Source organism: Botryllus schlosseri, chromosome 1 (genome assembly GCF_051294905.1).
Source record: "Botryllus schlosseri isolate E-star chromosome 1, Bs_hap1, whole genome shotgun sequence".
NCBI lineage: Eukaryota > Metazoa > Chordata > Ascidiacea > Stolidobranchia > Styelidae > Botryllus > Botryllus schlosseri.
The window spans coordinates 12,896,547-12,912,146 of record NC_137236.1 but is presented as its reverse complement, the minus strand read 5'-3'; the positions used below and the strand labels follow the sequence as shown (position 1 = coordinate 12,912,146).

Sequence of the window (15,600 nt, the reverse complement as noted above, 5' to 3'; positions counted from 1 at the left end):
GGAGACAGAAGTCAGTGCTGTAGATATATAACATAATTAAACTGGGGATAGATCGTAATCACGTGATTGGAGAATGCAGCACAGTTAGCTAAGCAACCAAATATGGCTAGCAATATATTGTAACTTCGTAAATGGATATGACATGGCAAAATGACTCGACTCGAGCTTTTTAGGTGACTAGACTTGACTCGAATCAGTGCTATGATATGGAAAGTGACTCGACCGGTGTGCATAACTCGACCCAGTCATAAAACTCAAGATTTGGGCGGCCGAGACAGGCATATCATTATTACTTCGGAAAATAGTAATCTACCACGTAATGCAAGGCATTATCGTTATTGTTTGTGGTATTCATGGTGTTTGTCGACTACTATGGTCATTTACACCAGGCCGATATTCTTGATTTTTATTCCGTAACTGCCAACTTCTAGCACGGCCCACTCCCAGGCTTTTTGTAAGACACCGATTACGCGGGCGAGGAGATGCCTAAATAAACCTCCTACATTTGTGTATAAGAATTCAGAAGTCGACCTCGGTCGGACTCGAGCCGTAACTCAGTGGTTCCCAACCTTTCTTGTGCTTTTTCCCCTTTTAGGCGATATTCGAATTGAATTCCCGCCCTAAAATTTAGTTTGCTAAAATGGGGTTGGCATTGAATATCTTAATGTATTTCTCACTGGTTATAAGCTATTTAGTCTCTTTGTACTAAAGTTGATGGTCATGATCATTGCTGAATCGAATTTTATTCAATGAATGTGTTCAAAATATAAGAGGCATTCCATATAACAATCAGTGTGAAGCTTGTGATTGCTTTTGTTTCGACAACTCCTGAATGCGTGGAAGAGTATTGGACAGAGCGCAGCGAATATCATTCTCCACGTTTAACCTGTTTCTTTGCTTTGTTTTCATTTGCAAAAGCGTTGAAAATCCTGATTCACATAGGTAAGTGGAGACGAACGGAAGTATAGTTCTAATAGCTCTCTCGGCCACTTTGGGATATGATTCAAACATCAATGGCCAAAATTCGGTAATTGATTTTTCCCTAAACAAGTCTCTTTCGCGAGAATCCGTTTTGAGTTCTAAAAATTCATCCTGCAACTTATCGGGAACTTTTTCCACCGGCAATGTGAATGGACATTGGATTAAATCAAGCTCATCGTCATCAATTTCGGGAAAATATCGAATGAATTCAGATTCCACTGACGCCAGATGTTGCAAAATCAATTCTTTTTCCATCTCTGGAATAATTTGTTCCTCTCCATCAACAACCATGACTGATGATATTACTTCAAACATTGCAACATTGCTCAATCGAACTTTTCTCTTCCAGTTGTCCAGTTTGCTGGTGAAAGCTTTCAAAGCGTATTTAAATAGTAATTTATTGGTGTTTTTCCCTTGCGTCTTCAGATTTAGTTTATTCAATTGACCAAACATATCTACCAAATAAGCAAGACGTCTAATCCATTCATCATCATTCAGCAATGAAACAAATTCCGATTTCTTTTGAACATCAAAAAATAATTTAAGCTCGTTTCTCAGCTCGAAAACACATTGGGTAACATTTACCCTTGGAAGCCAACGAGTACTCGTATGAAAAAAAAGTACCTGGTGATCTGCATCCATATCATTGCATAGTTTCTTCAATAATCAGGAGTTAAGAGCACTTCCTTTAACGAAGTTGACTATTTTAACTACCTGATCAAGAACTTCGCGTAATGGAGCAGGAAGCGTTTTAGAAGCCAGCGCATGACGATGAATCATACAGTGAATACCTTTTACATTCGGACTTTGTATCTTAACATGAGCTTGACATCCAGATCGGGTTCCTAACATAGCAGGGGTTCCGTCTGTACAACACCTACGTACGTTTTTCCACAAAAGATCTTCGGATTCAAAGAACGAAGACGTTGACGGGCAATATTCTTTTTGGTTGCATGGAATGTACATATTTGCACTTATCACATTTTCATACTGTTTTTGTCGACAATAGACAGCGCATGCAATCTAGATGGTTAGTTGTAGATCTTTCGTGGCTGTAGTTCTATTTCTAGTTACGCATCTCGAAAGCCCAGCCGTTTGTACAAGTCCGTCGGTATGCACTATTTTTGGAAGTGGGTGGAGTTTTATGCACATTGGCCGAATGACCTTGATCAAGTTTTGTAAAGGGAGTGTGATAGCATAAAATGAAATGGAAAATGAGAAAAGTTTCTGTCGAAGTAACAAAATGTCTGCTTTACTTATGTCTGTTTTACCTTTTTCCAATGAAATTCAACTATGGGCCTCTTGATTGGTCCGAAGACGCCGGCAGGATTGTTATTAAAATTCTTTGAAGCTTTCAAAGCGTGCTCATTAGAACTGTTTAAAAAAACTTTTCCTTCAGATTTCACCGGCTACTTGATAAACTTGTTAGGTTGGGTAAAAAGACGCTGTACACCAACTTTGGCTCAATTCCCACCAGAAGAAGCGATATTCTTGCAGTAGAAAGTTTTAAATTTATCATAAAAAGATAAAAAAAAAATGAAAATATAAATTTTTTTTTGTCGACCTCATAAAATTGTTTGACAATCGGTAGAGATGATGCATGTCAAATTTGGATCAATTCCAAATGCTAGAAGCGAAGTTATCGCAGTAGAAAAATTGTGATGTAACCTATCCCAATAACTTTAAACTTTTTAAAATCGAATCGTAAACGTAATTAGTTGGAAGTGGAATACTCAAAAACAGGGGCTCATAACCATGTCGCCCGCCCCCCTGGGGGCTTTTTGTATTTGGAATGGGGCGGAAACACTCAGGGGCGATATGGTGGGCGCAGGGACGTTATGGTGGTGTCAAAGAAAAATGGCGTAACAGTACAGATTGGGTATACAATTGAATAGTTTATCCATATTGAATTGAACTAATAGTTGCTGACGATTACCCCTGCTGAGTACCAGCTGAAAATATTCGTTCGGGCTCATTCCAATAATAATATACTTTTAAAATTGTATATTAAAGTTCGGTACCTCAAAGAAGCTCTACAGATATATGTCATAGGGATACAAAGTTCGAAAGTTCTATAACCTCGAGATTCATTCATTCATCACAATAAAATACTTTAATTACGACATTCAAAATTTACGTCACGACTTTCGCAAAAATTAGTGTCTCCATGAATGCAGTATTTACTATATTTGATGTGATATGTTATTTTTACGGTTCATGAATGCACGAGGCCGAGGGCGTACCCAATAGTTGTAATAAGAACCTTGAAATGATCTCGAAAATAGTGTATACCAATGTTTTCAACCCTTTCGAGCTTCATTCGCACTTCTCTTGTAAAATAAAATTCATTCGCACAAACTAACCGAAAATTATCATACAAAAAGGCAATGAAAAGCCAACATTCATTTGTTCAAATTTCCAACAAATTCGCTACTATGTATCTTATGCTATAATTTGTCTCATTAAAAAGGCTACTATTTTTCCTCGTTTTGCTTTCAACAATTTCTCTGAAACCCTCCTTGGACAAATAAGTTGTTGGGTTTTGTACAAGAACGTCTTTTAGTGCTTGGATGGCCAGGTCTTGAAATCTGCCCGGCACACCTATCCAAAATACAACATATTTTTCACGAGTGAAAAATGCTTGCTGGGAGAAATCGATTTTGAGAGCTGACAAAAAGGTCTAGAAGGCTCCAGTATGGCGAATACTGATAGCTTATTTTGAAACAACAACAACAACCATATGCTGAAACTGTAGTCGATTTCAGCATTTCCGAATGTTTTTCTTAGCTTTCTTCTAAAATCTAAAATCAAGTCGCGGGCCGCCAAATATGACCGCATGCGGCATGCGGGCCGTGTTTCAATTTTTAAGTTGCGGATATTGTAAAGTGAGTCGTTTCAGTTCGAATCGTCCATTAAAAAAATTAAAAAACATGTATCGTCGGTTGGCCTGAATTGTGAATAGACATGGGGTGATTACTTCATGAATGTAATCGATTGCGATTACGATTACTTCTGAATGACGCGATTACGATTACGATTACAGCAAAATCAGGAAGTAGTCGATTACGATTACGATTACATTGGAAAAGTAATCACGATTACTCACGATTACATTTATTTTGCATCTTAGAAGCTATGTTGGAAGACAATATATGGATTGCGCTGAAAAGGCCTAATGAGATTACAAACTCCCTTTAAAAAAGATGCGTCATTGGTTGGTTACGTCATAATGTATCCATTGCCCATTTTCATAGGGGTCAATTTATCGCGCCCAACGATTTGCATTCTTGCCAGGGCCATAACTGCCGCACCCCAAATTTCCCAATAGGGTGGAGAGCGAGTTCGAAGGGCACTCAAAAAGTATTTCGTAAACCAACATAAGTAAGAGTATTTTCGAGAGATCTAATTAACCTGAAAATCCTCTCTAGATCAATGATTGCAAACCGCGGGTCCGAGAGCCGCATGTGGCTCTCAGCTAGATAAACTTGCGGCTCCCCTTGACGTTGGAAAATCCAACAAAAATAATAAAAAATCAATCTATAACAAAAAAATTGATATTAAAAAATTTCACTTGCTTTGCTTGGAATCTGGAGTTTGTAATTTAGGGTGAAGACCAATTCCTTTGGTGTCGAGTATAGCGATTCTCTACTCAGCAACGATCTCGTTACTCAACTTACGTAAAAAGTATGCTCACACTCAAATGCGTCTGGATCGGCACTCAAATTTAAGTCTGCTCCTCACCAGACTTAACTAAGTGCAGGCGGTGTTACAACACGTTTTACAACGCTATCTGACCAGTAAACCAATGGATTATTTGACTTGATTGTTAAGTTCAACGGCCGCATTGAATGAATGCTTTTTAACCATGATGAAAATGTTTTCAAGTCCTATTGTAGTTAATGTGGCCACTGACCCTATAGTAATTTACAACTTGAGTTGCTAGACATGCAGTCAGATATAAAGACATGACAATTTGTTTATGCGTCTCACGAAAGTTTTTCTTTTAGTCTGCTACGCTTGAGCCACTGCAATATCTTTTGATTATATAACAAACCGGAGGTCACGAATTAAGAACAAACACTAAAGTAATTATAACAAGAAACCAGAGGTCATAATCATGAATTACGTTCCCCAGCTCTACAGGTAGGTAATTGTGTGGCGAGATAGCGCAGTGATATAATCCACGACGGCTGCAACACCAATGGGTTGCGGGTTCGAGTCTGAACGAGGTCGACTTCGGAATTCCTACCTAAGTGTTGGAGGTTTATCTAGGCTCCTCCTCGCCGCCTCATCCACGTAAGCGGTGTCTTACAAAAAGCTTAGAAGTGGGCCGTGCTACAAGTCGGCAGATACGGAATCGAAAATGCATAAAATCGGCCTGGTGTAGATGTCTGTGGTAGTCGACAAACACTATGATTACACTGTAAATTCTGAAGTGTTGCTCAACCCGGAAAATTGAACACGAAACGTGATCCAAAAATTGAATGCCTAGAAGTGTTGCGAAGTGTTTAAATTAAAAGTGTTTACCTAAAAAGTGTTCAGCCTCAAAGTGGCTGGTTGACTAGTCACCGGAACGCAGGGCTCAAATTAAAATCAGATTTTATTGATTCATGAATAGATGACGCTTATAATACCCAACCTGGGTGATTAAATACGTGCAAACATTGAAATTTCCAATAGCTGCTGTGACAGGGTTTCATAAATTCAGATCAGCAGTTGAAACCGTTTCCGGAATAGTCCATGAAATCACGAACATCACAAATGTTCAAGATCAAACTCACTACAAATATCATGCAACTCGTTCAATCATGAAAATGAATGCATAGGGAATTAGGGATAGTGATAACAAAATATCATTTAGTATCTTTAACTTTCGTGACAATGGCATGGAGTCAAATTCATTGGTTACGTCCGTTAACGGAAAACATGATCAACACAAATCAATAAAACTTATTTAAAATTGATCAAATTATGGCTTGTAAATTTCTAATTTTATTGTAAATAAACAAACAATGAATGTATCAGTTTCACTACCACTACCACGATAAACAAGTAACAAAGTATTTTTTTACTCTTAATGAAATTGGGCCTGCTAACCAGGCATCAAAAATATTCTTGGGCTTGCATTACAAGTATTTATATCAGGTTAATGCCAATCACTTTTGTTTAAATAACAAAGAAATCGTTTCTTTGAGTCAATACAAATTTTGCAGATTTACAGAAAAGATTTTGTTGTTATTTGCCAGTCTGCTGCAAAATATGAAATCTGGAAGTCGTTAGGGCACTGGTTCTTGAACATATTTGGACACGCTTCGTTATGATAGCAAAAAAATTTCACACACCCCTTATCGTCGTATCATGAAATTAATAAAAGCAACCAGAACGCTAGAAATCCCAACTGATAGTTGGATGGCAGTGACGGTAATAGTTGTTGATGAGAGAATATTCAAATATTAAATTCTGACCATACACAGAGAAATAAGTAGAAGCTGCCATGTGCGAAAAAGATTTTAGTTGACAGCGGGTTCACGCCCCTTCAAATGCTTTCTCCTGTTTGAGAACCACTCATTCAGGGTATGACAATCCAATGCATAGTAGCTCAAAACGTCAATGTTTCTGAATACTTCATTTTCACTGAAGCAGTTTTATATTCTTGGCATCAGCTGCAATCCAGGATCGGTCAATTTCTGATTCGTGGCGTGCCATGGTGTTTGCTTCTTTTCTACTGGTCGACTCCAAGTTGTGCTCCTTGAAAATGTGATTAAATTCCAAAGTTTTGAATATGTCAATGAAAATTCTAAATTTTATGCAGAAATAAATATAACTATTTCACACATGCAGGTTACACAAGCGCAGGAAAGGCGCTCGGGTACATGTGAAATCCTATCACTGAGAATTACTAAAATTCGCATAACGACTAATAAAAATATCTTGAATTAGGTCTGCGCTTTTTTCAATTCGGCCATTTTGACATTTACATTGACATTCAGACGCACAGGCCACAGTGAGAATGCAGAACTGTAACTCAGAATGAAATTTATAGCAGAACGTCTACGAACGGTCTATGTAAATTTGTATGGTCCACAAAACAGAAAGATTACGATACCTGTTTCAATAAGACATGCGCTTGGGTCTTGGATTGTATTAGCTTGTCTCTCAATTTGGCTTGGAGAAGAAGACAGTTGACTTCATCAACCTCGTTTTGCTGAAAATGTAATTGATTGCAAACAAGATCCGAAAATAAATATAGTAGAATCGTTATTCCTATGGGTTTGGATTTCCATTACAATAATTGACATACGGTAGGCTTTACATATAACTTCGATTCTAAGATTTTATAGCTGCTTTGAATTGAGACGAGAAAAAATACCAGACAAAGGACACATTGATTGTCTTTAGTACAAAAAACTTTGTGACATCTTATCGAAGGTGTTGAATACTTTTCCTTCATTGCAGTAATTGTAATTGTTCTCAATCTTTCAAAATACTTCCTTCCTGATTAAATTTAATAACGAAATTATTTGGAATTAGCACGACATGGGAAATGATCTCAATTTGATGTTCCAAGTATAGTTCAGTAAGCAGTAGTTTAAATACTAGTTACCCCAGCTCTTTACATTCAAGAACACCTCTGTTCAATGTACACAGATCAAGCCTCTCTTCAGCTCATATCGCATATATAGATAGTTATTAAGAAAATTAGGACTGCAAAAACCAGCACATTACATGATCAATGGTTATATATGAAATGAATAAATAGACTTACATGATCACATGTTTCCATGGGTTCTTGAGGCAAAAGTATTATCGCAAAAGATGACTGCACCGGCACAAAATCCGTTCAGATGACTCCTCACGTCACTATCAACATTGTCTGTTAGCACAGGCACGGTAGAACCAGGGGTTCTCTTCGAAGAGTCGACACCAGTTGGATGAATTTGAAGATCAATCCAAGACTGTTGAAAAGAAAATACTTGTTTCAAAAATTTGCAATACAAGGGAACTATTCAATATTCGAACAGCTTCTTCGAGGTGCAAAACTTCAATATAAAATTGAATAGTATATGCATATTGAAATGAGCCCGAATATTTTCGGCTGAGACTCGTCAGGGGTAATCGTCAGCAACTAGTAGAGAACTCGAAAGAACGTTGTACATCAAAAATCGTATCACAAAATATGACGTCACCGGCATTCAGTATTACGCAGATATCACACTGGATACATTTGTATGTGACAAAAGGGTGTCTTTCATAGAACAAATAATTATTGTAATGGAAAGTTGCATGTGACCGTACCACCAATTTTACTACAGCACAAGTAGCATACTTTCCTGGATTGTTAATCATTTTAGTGGAATTTTACCAGCAAACATTCATAAAAATAACCGAATGCAGCAGAATCAAATTCATCATCTAAGGATATACCAGTTTCCTTACGAAATACCGCGATGCTTACCAGTATTTTAAACAACAAATGCATTTCAAGAAGGTGCCAATTGCAATACATACTACCTGCACATTAGGGCATTTTTCATATTCTTTCCATCAGCCGCAACCCAGGCTTGATGAGTCCCTGATTCGTGGCGTGCCATGGCGGATCTTTTTTTACTGGTCAAATCCAAATGCTGCTCCTAGAAAATACGAAACATTACAAAGGAAAATTGTAAATTTGATGCAGAAGTAAATATAAATATTTCACACAGATAGGTTACAGAAGCGCAGGAGAGGTGCTCAGCCCCCCAGGTTTAGAACCACTGACCTAGCCCATTATAGTTCAGTAAGCAATAGTTAAAGTACAAGATACACGAGCTCATTACGTTCAACTACATCTCTGTTCAGTGTTCAGTGTACACAGTTCAGGGTACACTGTACTGTACAGTGTACACAGATGAAGCCTTTTACAGCTCATATCGAATAGCCCGTAAGCTACTCTGCAAGATAGTTCGTGAGAAAAGTAGGACGGCAAAAACCAGGAAATTACATAATCAATGGTGATATATAAAATGAAAAAATAGGCTTACATAATCACATGTATCCATGGGCTCTTGAGACAAAGGTCTGTATCACATAAGATGACTGTGCAGGCACAAAACCCGTTACGAACGACTCCTCACGTCACTGTCAACATTGTCTGATAGCGCAGGCACGGTAGACCCAGGGGGCTCTTTTTAAAGAGTGGACATCAGTTGAACGAATTTGAGGATCAATCCAAGACTATTGAAAAGAAATATTTGTTGCCAAAATTCGCAATACAAATGAACTGCTCAGTAATCACGCAGATATCATACTGGATACAGTTTTTTTTCTGCAATAAGTTGTGCGTGACAGAAGGGTGTATTTCATAGAATAATTGAGTAATGGAATGGAAAGTTGCACATGACGTTACCACCAATTTTACTCTGGCACAGTTAGTATACTTCCTGGATTGTTAACAATTTTTGTGAAATTTTACCAGTAAACATTCATAAAAATCTTTATCACAAAGATAACCGATTGCAACAGAATCAAATTCATTCTCTAAGGATATACCAGTTCACTTACAAAACACCGTGATGCTTACCAGTATTCCATACAGCAAATGCATTTCAAAAAGGTGCCCAGTTCAATACATACTACCTGCAAAATAGAGTTTAGTTCAGTTACCGTATCACAATAAACTCAGAAAAGTCAAATTTGGGGATTGGGCAAGACAAATACTACCCATTGTGATCCATGGTTTGTTGAAAAGATTGCTTGTTTGGCTGTGCTATTATTGGGGCGATTTTTTGGACCTAAAAAGGTAAGATGTTGACTAAAAAATTCAAATTCACACATATTTTGATGATGAAAAACTTAATTTTGACGCCATGTACTTAAATTAGGTGTTTCTCACATAGTGTTAGAATTGTATTAGCGGAACTTATTTTTAATTCTGGCTGGAGCTGTCTGTTCTTCCGAAGTAATTTGACCTGAAAAAATCTTTTAGCATGAAAATTGACAAATTTTTACATGAAAAAGAACTTATTTTATCGAAATCTGGACCCATGAATAATTCTAGTATTAGTTACATCTCGTATTATGGTAGAAATAATTAAAAATTTGTTGTAGTACAACGAAAGATACTTTGCTACATTTTCGGGTAGAAAGTGTCTGTCCTAACTAAGTAGCTTGGCAAGAATGAAGAAAGAATGTTTACCAGCTGCAGTTGTTGGCCGGCAACACTGAAGTTGTGCGTACACTGCACTCTCTCTCTCTCTCATTATGACAAAGTTGTCTACATCGCAATTATTCATCATACGGTTTCTAATAGAAGAACCAATGCCCACGCAGTCTTGCTTCAGTTAGGATAGTGCAATAGGCTACGTTGAGTATTTGTTTCATTTGACAGTTAATGATTCACAATGAGCAGACGATGGTCCGTCTACAACGGTAGGACTATAAAGTAGGCTACAAGATGTAAATTGTAAAATGATAAGTTCACCGACAGTGCAATCATTTATGATACAAACGAAATGCACGTTGCCAACAAAATTTTGATTTTGTAAAGAATTTTGGCAATTTTTGACCTAACGGTACAATTTTGACAAAATTCTGACCTATTTTGACATGTCAAAAAAAATCGCTTTAGTTAACACCTTACCACTTGGAATAAACAGTAGGCATACAGTGTAAAATGTGTTGCAGTTGAAAAACAATCAAAACCGTTGCATGACTGTCATACCGGCATTCAATTGCTGACATTGGAGTACTTGTCCACAATTGACCACAATATCGCCTACATAGTGATATTTCAGTGTGGATAGAGAGAACATCCCTTTATCCATATGTCAAAAAAGTTACTTTTATAGCAGCTTCCCATCAGTACCGTAGTACTGGACCTGGTCGCAGCCTGGTATATTATCAGATTCGAAGCTCGATCATCCAGCAATAATATCAGACGAATCATATACTACAAAACATCTAAAGAACATTCATATGAATACGGGATATCAGTAGCCTGCTAAAACATCTAAAACAAACGACGTTACTGCAATGTCAAAGCGAGTTAATTTTATGACTATTCTCACATTACATACATTCAATAACCTTTACCGCATTTCCATACCTTACAGTACATGGATGTTATGATCCTTTACGCCATCAGGTAGCAGAAACTGCTTCAATATATCCATTTCGCCAAGTTTTTTCGTGTACCCTACTCTCTGCCTGAAGCCTGACGAACCACCAATTCAAATCCAAACTGAAATCGAGCGCGCTCTACCGTAACGAAGGTTGTGACCCCTCTGCATCACAGGGAAATATGTATATTTCATTGAAATATTACCCTTAAACTTAGTGTTGGGTCAAGTCAGTAATATTATTTTACATATACCGTGATTTAATGTGATCTCCAAACGTAGCGATGGTTTATGAATGCAAAATTGATGATAAATTACCAAGTATATATTTTCTTGAAAATAAGCCGCAGTGGCGAAGTGTTACATGTAAACGGAGAAATACGCAGAAGCGTTGCGACGATAATGACCCAATGCGTTTATATGCCCAAAAAGTGTGTCTGTACGCAGAAAAAAGTGTTATGAAGTGTTCAATACGACCTTGCGGATTTACAGTGTACCTCAAACAGATAAACTCTACAGGTATATCTGAACATCGCGGGCTGAGAGAAGATTAAAAATTAATAGTAATATATTGCAATTACTAAATTTCTTGACGAAATTCAGTCTTCAACTTGAGATTACCACCCTACGGGGGCCAAAGACCAACGTTTGGACTGGGGGACGAATTGCTGTTTTGGTCCTGGTTCCAGCTACAACCCACGCTAACATGATGTATAAGCCCATGGCCATGGCAACAGGTCCCAATGTTGAGTAAAGAATTATTAAATAACGATAGGCGCGTAGAGTCATATGAGAATAAGACGAAGCGAACATAAAATTCTGCCTTCAAGTTAATACAGATATTGTAATGCATTGGTTCCCAACCTTTTTCGACCCATCGCCCCCTTTTCAAGGTCAACACCGATCATCGCCCCCCAAATTTTGTGCACCGATAATTGGGCATACAGACTGTAATCACCGGCGGGTTGACTAAAAAAAAAAAAGGTCATCTTTCTCCGCTCAGAGCTGAAAATAACGTTTTTTCGCTTCGCATTGCTAGGTGGATGACTAAAAAAAAAAAAAGGTCAGCCATTGTTACGCGTCATCGCCCCCCTATCGCCCCCTTTGTCCATTTTCGCCCCCCTGTTGCCCCCTTCGTCATTTTCGCCCCCCCAGAACGCCAAATCGCCCCCTGGGGGGCGATATCGCCCACGTTGGGAACCACTGTTGTAATGCAAGCTGCCGTTACGAGAAATGGCAAAACGGCTCGCTGATGATATATATCACCAGCTGTTGATTTTTACTGCGTCGTTGTGGAAACCGCAATGTTTTATTTGACGAGTACAAAATTTCAAATCTTTGTCCGGTGTGCGTAGGTACTGGATAGGCCTAAGGCTCGCAAAGCAGCAACGGTCAAACTGTGTTTAACTAAACATAAGCATAACCAAACATCAACACATAAGTTACTATTTTAAACTACAGGCAGAGCCGAGATAAATTATACTGCTGCGAGGTAGTGGCGTGTGGAACGCGTTGATAACCTGATATACAGCACGGCGGGTGTTATTACAATCAGACTAATGGACGACGTAGGTACATCGAATATCTATTTACTGTGAATACTTCTCTTCTTACACAATGACGCGCAAAGCTAATAGGCGGCTTATTACGTAACAATGAGCAGTGGCGTTTGAAAATCAGACGTTGGTGCTGTCACGAACCTTGTATAACATCTTTTCCTTGTTAACGAATGTTCAGTTCATGTCATGTCATAGTCCTTGTACAAATAAAAAGTAATCGTTCTTTCACAGAGAAATCGATTAGATATGGGAAGTAGTCGATTACGATTACGATTACTTCGGAATTTTATCGAATGTAATCGATTGCGATTACGATTACGATTACTTCGGAATTTTATCGAATGTAATCGATTGCGATTACAATTACTTGAAAATGCTGTAATCGTCGTAATCGATTACGATTACTAATCACGATTACCCCATGTCTGACAGACATGGGGTGATTACTTCATGAATGTAATCGATTGCGATTACGATTACTTCTGAATCACGCGATTACGATTACGATTACGATTACAGCAATATCAGGAAGTAGTCGATTACGATTACGACTACTTTGCAAAAGTAATCACGATTACTCACGATTACCTTTTTTTTGTTTCTTAGAACTGATTTTAGAAGATATAGTATATTGGAAGACAAAGGATTGCGATGAACAGGCCTAAAGAAATAACAACTCTATAAAAGATGCGCCATTTGCTTGTTACGTCATAATGTACCCACTGCTCAACTGTATAGGGGACAGTTTATCGTACCCAAAGATTTGCATTCTTGCCAGGTCCGCGGCCGTGTCTTGAAAATACGCGCCGTTGATTTGATATGAACGACAGAACGAGTGCTGAAAATCCATTTCCAAAAAGATATATCTATATCCTATATAGGTGGTGGCGGATGTAATAATAACGCGTAGCGCCTCCGACGACACCTTTAGGCATGATCGCAACATCTATGGCACCAATATAACGTATGGCCTCGTCCTTGTAGAATATTTCATTTCGCCGCCATTCTGTTTCTGTGAGCCCTTGACATTTTACCAGTTATAAAGCGAAAGTGCTTCGTGATTTCTCTAAATTAAAAATAATACAAGTTCGGTTATCAACCTTTTGTATATTGGGAGCTTTCGCGGACCCCTTAAAATGCTTCTCGGGGCCCGCGGAACCCCAGTTGAGAACCACTGCTCTAGATAGCTTGATTTTGAAATGCATGCCTCTACCCCAGTAGTATAGTAGATCGGTCGCACGCGGCTATGGGGTTCTTATGGCGGGGTCGCGAGCGGCTAGAAAACCGGGGGTGGCGAGCGGCTCCTTATACCTTATGGCGGGGTGGCGAGCGGCTATTGTGTCTTATGGCGGGGGTGGTGAGCGGCTCTTATTTCTTATGGCGGAGGTCGCAAGCGGCTGGGAAAGCGGGGGTGGCGAGCGGCTCTTTTGTCTTATGGCGGGGTGGCGAGCGGCTCTTATTTCTTATGGCGGAGGTCGCAAGCGGCTGGGAAACCGGGGGTGGCACGGCAACCCTTATCTCTTATGGCGGGGGTGGCACGGTGCCATTGTGTCTTATGGCGGGGGTCGCATGGTTACCGGCTGCGGCGGCACGGTGTCGTGAAAACTCGTGGTGGCATGGTTACCTTTTCAGGTATAGTCGCGGTGACATGGTGACCTTTCAGCTAGAGATGATTTGACTAACGTTGTGGGTATAGGCGGCGGCGGCACGGTGTTGAATATGTATCAAGTAAATAGTCACGTGATTGACTCTTAGTTAATGTGTATACCTCAAATTATTATATATGACCAATTTGAAGTAATCCCAACGTTTACGGTGAGTGCGACAATGATATATCGTTATTCTTATGGATGCGGTGACACGGTGACGTAGCTGATATAGACGCGACATGATAACGTTACAGTATAGGGATCGCGGTGCTACTTAAAGACGTCGTAGTTGAGTCGCGACAAATGACCGATCGTGTTCTAAGTCTTTCCTCGCTATTGATTCCTACGTAACCTGAATAGCACGACGACTTTCAGATCGGATTATTCGCACCTTCCGTACCGCTGTTTCGCACCTACAGAATAGTCTGCTGTTCACAGTCGCAACAAGAATCACAAGTATACACATTATACATTCATTTATTACTCTGAAATCAAACTCTTCACAAAAGCACGCACAATCGTATCATTCACTTTTTTATCATCCCCAAAATTATTCAAGTATTCCTCGGCTGAAAACCCTTGAGCTCTTTTTATCAAGAATGCGATAGCATGATCTCCACACACATCCGAAGTTTTACTCTGTAACTGTTTGCCAGTCACGGAAAATTAATCCGGCTCCAGGAATTCGATTATCTGAGGTTTCACTGGTAAGATTTAATAATTAACGAATAACAGAACCGTCGCAGACGGTGATTCGAATACCGACAAATTCTCACTTATTTCTGATCCAACCCTAATCCTTTGCGAAGTGGACGCTTATTCAAAAAGGTGTGAAATAATTGTAAAACCCTACGGTCGCTGACAGGATAATGCATCAGACATAGCGATCTAGTTATAGTACGGTGTCGGAATCCATTCGCGAGATGTTCTAGAGGTAAATTGAGATAATCCGAAACCGAATATTTGGACTTTGGCGTAGTGTGAATTGAAATAGGATTGACAAACATGACTACCAACTTTCCCACAGGCCCGTTTCGATATTATACACACATTGATTTGAAACAAGTAATGTAACATTGCAACTCTATTCACGGCCCCGCTTTCCGTTTGTCAAAGAGATATTTTAACATATTACCATACTGAAAAGAATTATTCACAACAATAACAATTGTTAAAAATCTAGTTTTCACTTACTTGATTATATCACTACAACTCATAAATTTGAATTAATTCATCCTGGTTGTATTCGTATGATCGGTCTTTTTTTATTCGATTGTAAAGGTCGTTACTATTCTGAAGACAAAGTATTTACTA

At 38.8% G+C, this 15,600-nt stretch overlaps 1 long non-coding RNA gene across 2 annotated transcripts; it reads right to left on the bottom strand.

The window, feature by feature from the left end:
• Positions 1-6,296: 6,296 nt before the first annotated feature.
• Positions 6,297-9,665, bottom strand: LOC145441918 (uncharacterized). Of its 2 annotated transcripts, XR_013915914.1 has the most exons (6): positions 9,542-9,665; positions 9,003-9,195; positions 8,494-8,612; positions 7,748-7,937; positions 7,088-7,186; positions 6,297-6,729 (listed from the first exon to the last, which is right to left on the bottom strand). It is a non-coding gene; the product is annotated as an uncharacterized LOC145441918 (long non-coding RNA). The 2 variants fall into 2 exon arrangements; XR_013915912.1 differs by having other exon boundaries at positions 9,003-9,599.
• Between the last annotated feature and the right edge of the window lie 5,935 nt (positions 9,666-15,600).